Here is a 7,257-nt window from a genome sequence, read left to right as displayed (position 1 = left end):
GAAAGAGACCAGAACATAGGGGTGAAGGCTCCATGCAGGTACCAGCTTGACCTCTGTACATTCAATGAGCTGTGAGGATGTTGTCCTTGTCATTTGGGCCCCACTGTTAGTTTTCAGAGAGCAACCCTATGTCCCAGCATCAGCCTGGGTTTAGTGATCTCCATGGGACCCCCTCAGCCAATAAAACAACCAAATGCAACCCAGTCTCTCCACTGGAAGCCGTGCGTGGCTACAAAATAGTGCTAGTTCAGATTCTGTATCCTCCATTCCTAGGAGTCCTCATTAGGGTCACCTTCATAGATTCCAGAAAGTTCCCACTGCACTAAGTTTCCACACTGCCCCCCCATGTCCCCCAATTTCAACTGTCTCTCCCTGCACTCTCTCCTCCAAGTCCCTCATCTGACCTCTCTTACTCCCATCCCCACCTGCCCACAGTCCAGCGACAAAATCTATACTATTTCCCCTCACCAGGGAGGGCCATGCATCTCCCTAGAGCCCTCTTACCTAACTTCCCCTAGTCTGTGGATTGTAGCTTGATTATTATTTGCTTAACCACTAATATCCACTTATGAGTGAGTACACACCATGTTTGTCTTTCTGGGTCTGGGTTACCTCACTCGGGATGATTTTTTTCTAGCTCCATCCATTTGCCTTCAGATTTCATGATGTCATTGTTTTTAACATCTGATTAGTACTCCATTGTGTAAATGTACCATATTTTCTTTAACCGTTCTTTGATTGAAGGACATCCAGGGTCAGGGCTTTTATACTCTGGCTTTTGCCTGATCCCTAGATTTAATCTCCCATCTAGTCTTTGACTCACCTCGATTTCAAGGTATGTTAAGTGCACAGACGTTTAGTAAACACACTAGCTTCTCTACAAGCAAAGCTCAAGTTAGGGATTTGGCTTTTAAAAATTTGCTACAGAAGAGCCTTCAGGAAGAATGGGGTAAAGGGAGAAGAATAGGGCAGGGGAGAGAGCTGAGCAAGAATGTAGGTCTCAGCTGAATGGCAAAAGCAGATTAATACCACAAAAGCAAAGGGGCCTTGCTAGGCTGTCATTGCCTTCAGGTTGGGTGGGAGGATGTGGCAGGCTGCTGATGTAATAATGCTTAATGATCTCCGTGCAAGGCAGTTACCAGTCCTCCGAGCAATTTTCCAGAGAAGGGGATTCAGGCCACCTTCCCAGCAGCTGTGGGAGGGCGGGTCCCCTGGTTAGGAAAGGAAAGGGCAATTTCATAGCCTAAGACCTTGACTCCTCCTACTATTTCTTTCTTCCTGGGAGATGTTTATCTCTTTGGTCTGTTCCAAATTCTCCTTTGTCTTAGGACAGGTTCAGGTACCACTTCTTTCAGAGGCTTTGCATGAAAATGGTCAACTAAGTCCTACCTTCATGTGCCTCGTTTGGTTGGAAGTGTCATCTCAGCCCCTAACATCCTTGTCAAAAAAAAAAAAAAGTCTGGAGTGACACTTTCAACCAAACATCCCAGACTTTTTTTTTTTTTTTTTTTTTTTAGGGGCTGAGATGACACTTCCAACCAAACGGGGCACATGAAGGTAGGACTTAGTTGACCTGTCTCGAAAAACCAAAAAAAAAAAAAAGTGTCACTCCAGCCCCTGACATCCATTTTGGAATGTTGGTTGGGAAGTTCCATTTCAAGCCCCCTCCCCTGGGATTTGCCACAGTCCAGACTCCACCTCCAAGAAAGCCTGCCAAATGGCGACCCCTCCGCAGAGAGGGTCAAGACCACTCCCACAGGCTATTTAAACTGTCCCCCAGAGTCCAAACATGTGGTCTCTCTCTGGTTCTCCTCCCCCCCTTCATGGTTTCCTGGTCTTCCTGGGGCGGAGGGGGGAGGGGGGCCTGAAGGTTTAATTTGGTCTGATTTGGATTATTGTGTGGGCAGAGAGGTTTGTTGGGCTGAAAAACTTATTACCCCTCAGTATGTATTTATGTACCCCTTCCAACATTTACCATTTGATCTGGAAAATGATCTGCCCAGCCTTCTCCCGTGGAGTAGGAGCTTCCCAAGACATGAATCATGTCTTGTTTGCCCCTTACCCTGAGCATGTAGCACATGCCAAGGAGAGCAGTCCTAAAGAAATATCTGATGAACCAAACACAAAGTAAGTAACTTCCTGGGTGGCCATGGAAAGACAAGCAACTCTATTGCCAAGTGCACTTCTGTCTCCAAGTGACAAGCGAGAAAACAGAAAGACTACATTTGAGACAAAGTAAGTGACTTGTGACAAACTGGCCAAGTCACAATTCTGTTCTTGTCCCATTTAAAGCACATACCATGCACTTTAACATAACAAGGAGTCAGAGCTGTTGATCTTTAGAGTAGCCACAAGGAAGAGAAAAGAATGATAAAAGAAGCAAAGTGAGCTGGGCGGTGGTGGTGCACGCCTTTAATCCCAGCACTTGTGAGGCAGAGCCAGGCGGATCTCTGTGAGTTTGAGGCCATCATGGTCTACAAGAGCTAGTTCCAGGACAGGCTCCAAAGCAACACAGAGAAACCCTGTCTCGAAAAGCAAAAAAAAAAAAGAAAAGAAAAGAAAGAGAAAGGAAGGAAGAGGAGGAGGAGGAGGAGGGGGAGGAGGAGGAGGAGGAGGAGGAGGAGGAGGAGGAGGAGGAGGAGGAGGAGGAAGAAGAGGAGAAAAGTGAGCCAGGTGGTGGGGCACACCTTTAATCCCAGCACTTGGGAGGCGGAGACAGGCCTGTGAGTTTGAGGCCAGCCTGGTCTACAGAGTGAGTTCCAGAACAGGCTCCAAAGCTATACAGAAACCCTGTCTCAAAAAAAACCCACAGTGATTAGTGGAAATACTTTGGTGTAAGAGTTGGTTAAGAACTTTTCACACCAGTGATTTTTTTTTCCCCCCAGAAGTTAAAGAGGAAAGCAACGCTGTGTCAACACCAGGAGCTCAAAAACAGCAATCAGAGGCAGGGCCTTTGGAAGGTGGTCACAGAATGAATGAATGAATTCATCTATGAATTCATAGCATACTTAGCCATAGGGGAAGGACTTGGTTATAACGCCCCCCCCACAACACTTGTGCTTCCTGTCCACCACGTGACGAGGCTTTTCCTCGCTACATCCTCCACCATCATGTACTGCCTCCACAGGCTTAAACCCGAGTAGACCGAGGAGCCCCGGATGGACCAGGTGGGACAGAAACCTCAGTCAGCGCCCAGACTGACACCTGTGACCACTAACCAAATGAATGTTTCCTCCTTGTGAGTGCGTTTCTTCCACACATTTTGCCACAACAATGCAAATCTGTCCCAGCAGCTTTGTCTCTTATGAGGCGATGCGAACAAATGTGTATTCACCTCTGACAGCGTACCAGTGGCAGACCAAAGGTAGAACTCTATCCAGATCCGGCATAGTGAACCAGTGAAGCTATTAGGGCTCCTTAGAACAGTGTGGACACACACAAAGGCAGCTGCATCACCAGAGAAGCCCGCTCCAGTGTGAGTGACATTCTTCGAGCTCTCTGCATGACTTGCACGTAGCTCAACTGGTCAGAGATCAGCTGTTCAGAAACCAGAGGACAGAAGACGTTCCTCTGCCAGCAAGCATTGCTAGTTGTAAAACTTTGGGGCGGGGTGCTTTGTGAATCTCCAGAATCTGTGGTTCCCAAGCCTCATCAGCATCTTTTCAGTCTCCCAACTCTCCCTAGGAGGGAATGTTTCATGCCGAGTATATTGCTGCCCAGCACTCAACACTCCAAGGATGCAGCTTTCTCGGGTGGTTACCCATGCTGGGGTGGCCTATTGGTGTCTCGTGTTCCTTTAAGTAACTCCTCACTGAGACTTCTGTAAGGAACCTGATAAACTCGCTGGGTCACTAAGACTTGGGTGGGCTCATTTTTTTGGCCTGTTGCCAGAACCTTATCTGGGGTGAGTGGACTTTTGGTTCATATCTCTCCAGGAAATGTCATCCAGCAGAGGCTGACTAAAGCAGGGGGCGGGGGGAGGAGAGCGAGCGACAGAAAGGAGATGAAGTTGAAAAATATCTAAAAGGCAAACATCTGGCAGGATTTGATAGCCTTGTGCACCAGGGGCAAGAAAGAACCGAAAGAAAGTTCTGGGTTTCTGGAAGCAGGAAAGCCCAAGGCTGTCTGGGCCAGGCCTCCCCACCAGGACTTAGACTGCCAGGTGTATCCTGGTGCCATCACCCACAGAGTAGGATTCTTTTCCCTTCTGTGTTCCTGTCCCTACGGACCACAGGGGGCATGCTGCCACTGCCTCTGGGTATGAGCTAGAAAGAGAATGCCAGAGTAGGTAGGAAGAGGCAAGATGGAGATTTCAAGGGTTTTGCCCAGGGGCTCCTACACCGTACTTGTGACAGGAAGTTACCCAAGTGGCAGAACCCGCTGGGAAGCTTGTGTCGGGACTGCACTGGGCCAGCTTTCATCACCAGCTATTTTTATTTTTAGCCTATGCCACATCTTAGAGCAATCAGGTCTATAAATGTCCATACAGCTTGCCATGCCTGGGCCCCAGGCAGAAGGGAGTAGCTAAAAAGGGATTATGCTAGGCCTTGTCATGGGCTCTTAAATGCACTTGATCAGCAAATGCCTGGATCTTGCTTCAAATTTCCGGGCTTCCCGTCACCATCCCCAGCCAGCTTCCCATCGGGTTTCAGAAAAGAGGGTCCTAGGGGAAGGAGTAGATGGACAGGTGTCTACAAGCAAGTGAAACCAAAGCCAGGTCCCAGTGGCCTACAGCTCCAGGGCCTGTTACTCTGACTTTCCTGGACTACTTCTCTTTGGAGCTTCTTGGGCTGCATTTTGACTCTTCCCGGCTATTTGTCCTATTGCTATTATTAAAGAGAAGGGACACTTGGGTTCTGAGAGAGACAGCTAGCTAATCAGCTTAGGGGCCTCAAGTCTCCTCACCTTTACCTAAGAGGAAGGACAGGCCTTATCCGACAGGACTATGGAACTGAGCTAAAATACACAGACACGGAGGGCAAGTGCCTTGACTTGCGTGTGCTTAAGAGATGGAGCACTTTCCACCAGTTTGATCCCGCCAGGCGCTTTATTCATTTTCTGAATCTTATCTTTACACTTTGCTATTCTAACTCGTTTCCCGGTTATTTCTACTTAATTGGCTAACAGAGAACTCAAACACACCTTGCCCACCTCACACAGACTAGCCCTCTCTACCTTACCCAGCTTTTCCTACAGTTTTTATCTCCAACTAATAAACGAGAGATCTCCTTGTTTTATACTATCTGGCCCCAAAGGCTTTGACCTGTTTTATCTGTCGATGAATGTCTATCTAAGTTGTAAAACAATTCAGGGAGGGGGCCCTGGAGAGATTGCTCGGTGGTTATGAACATTTGCTGCTCTTTCAGAGGACCTGCTTCCAATTTTCGGCACCCAAGTGGTGGCTCACAACTGTCTGTAACTCCAGTTCCTGGGGGATCCAATGCTCTCTTCTGGCCTCCTTGGGCACCAGGCACTCACATGATGCAAGCATACATGCAGGCAAAACACCCGCTCACATTAAATAAATAAACAAACAAATAAATAAACACCCCAATGCTGGGCACATAGATGTTGCTAAATGTTTGCTGAATAAATCCATTTATTGCCTTAGTCCCCACTTTAGCCCATTTGTTCCTATTGCCCAAGCCAAACTACTGTTTGTCCTTCATCCCAAGTTTTTTTTCACACCCACGTTCAATCCAGAGTTAAGACTTTATCATATTCTCCTGCTCCAGTGCACCCGGCACCCACTCGCTCCTCTCTAATCCTTAGTCATAAATCTATTGCACCTACATTACAGAAGTAATGCTTAAGTCTCCTGGATCCCGCTTCTGTTCCCATACAGCTCAGTCACCATACTGCAAATATAATGATATTACCAAACCGTAATCCGCGGATCACTCTTCAGTAGGCCCTTCACGCCTCTAGGACAGCAGTCAACTCCTAACCAGGCCAGCTAAGCCCTACCTCACCTAGGTCCTGCTTAGTTTTCCAAGTTCATTTCTACTTCCTTTCTCCCTGCTTCCTCAATCCAGGCTCCCCTACTCTGCAGCCACACAGAACTCTCGTGTTTTCTAGATGTCCATTTGAGTCTCTCGTACCATCTTACTCCTCTCCCCCTTTTCTACCTGGAATCCTATCCTTCCCTTCTCTGCCTCCAGTGGCCTTCCTTCATGGTCTATGTTCATGTCAGTGACAAAGTCAGATTCTTCAGGAAACCTCTGCTCCCCACTGCCACTTCTAGAGTATAGGCTCCTCCTCAGTGCTTCTAGAACATCTGTACTTCTTCTCATACAGCACTTGCTATAAAAGTGCATCTGTGCTTTTGCTTATTCCTCCACTAGAATGTAAGCTTTATAAAGACACGGACTATATCTATTCTTGCTTTTATTGAATCTGTACATAGTATAAACTTTTTATTATTTTTCCAGTACTGGCAACTGAACCCAGTGTCTACTGCATGGTAGTTCTCGATTACTGAACTATATTCCCAGCCCATTTTGTGTTTACATAATTTTGAAAAAGGCTCTCATTAAATTACACAGGCAAACTTAAAACTCTTTCTGTAGACCTACAAGGCCTTGTATGTGCGGTCATCTGCCTCAGACTCCCAAGTAGCTGGAATTACAGACCTGAACCATTAGATCCAGCTATAAAACCTTTTATAAATATTAATTCATAAATCTCATATGAGGTGCTATTATGATTAGCATTATATAGATGATGAAGCTGGAACAGACCAAAGCCACATATTCCAAAAAGTTGGAATAATAACTCAAAAATCCAAGCTCTTATAGCTACAGTTCTTCCATTGCCTTTCATATAGAAGGCCCATTCAAGAAATTTTAAGTAAAACAAAGAAATAATGACTACGTGAATAAAGATAACAGGAATAACACAGTTGTGTGTGGGGGGGCAGTGGGAAGAAAAGATGTAGGACAGAATAAGGGAGACAGATTATGTTTATGTGTCAGCCATGGCAGAAAACCAAACAAACAACTTAGTCAATAGCACAGGATGACGGTAGAAGAAATGGAAGGTGATGGATCAGGAGATATCTCAATGGTATAGTACTGCCCCCGCATTTACTACTATGTCTACTCACTAGTTCAACCCCAAAGTACATTCACGAGCCAGGTGGGGAGGGGAGGGGAGCTCAGAAAGGCAACGGGAAAATAGTAATGTCACCAACGTAGGACAAACCACTGGACTTGTTCAGAAACAGGCCCCTGAGGACAGCTAAGCAGTTTCCCATGG

This window comes from Microtus oregoni, unplaced genomic scaffold (genome assembly GCF_018167655.1).
Source record: "Microtus oregoni isolate MIOR12 unplaced genomic scaffold, Mior012 000052F_ref0000163, whole genome shotgun sequence".
NCBI classification, from domain to species: Eukaryota; Metazoa; Chordata; class Mammalia; order Rodentia; family Cricetidae; genus Microtus; species Microtus oregoni.
The sequence above is the reverse complement of the archived record's forward strand: the minus strand, read 5'-3'. Positions refer to the sequence as shown.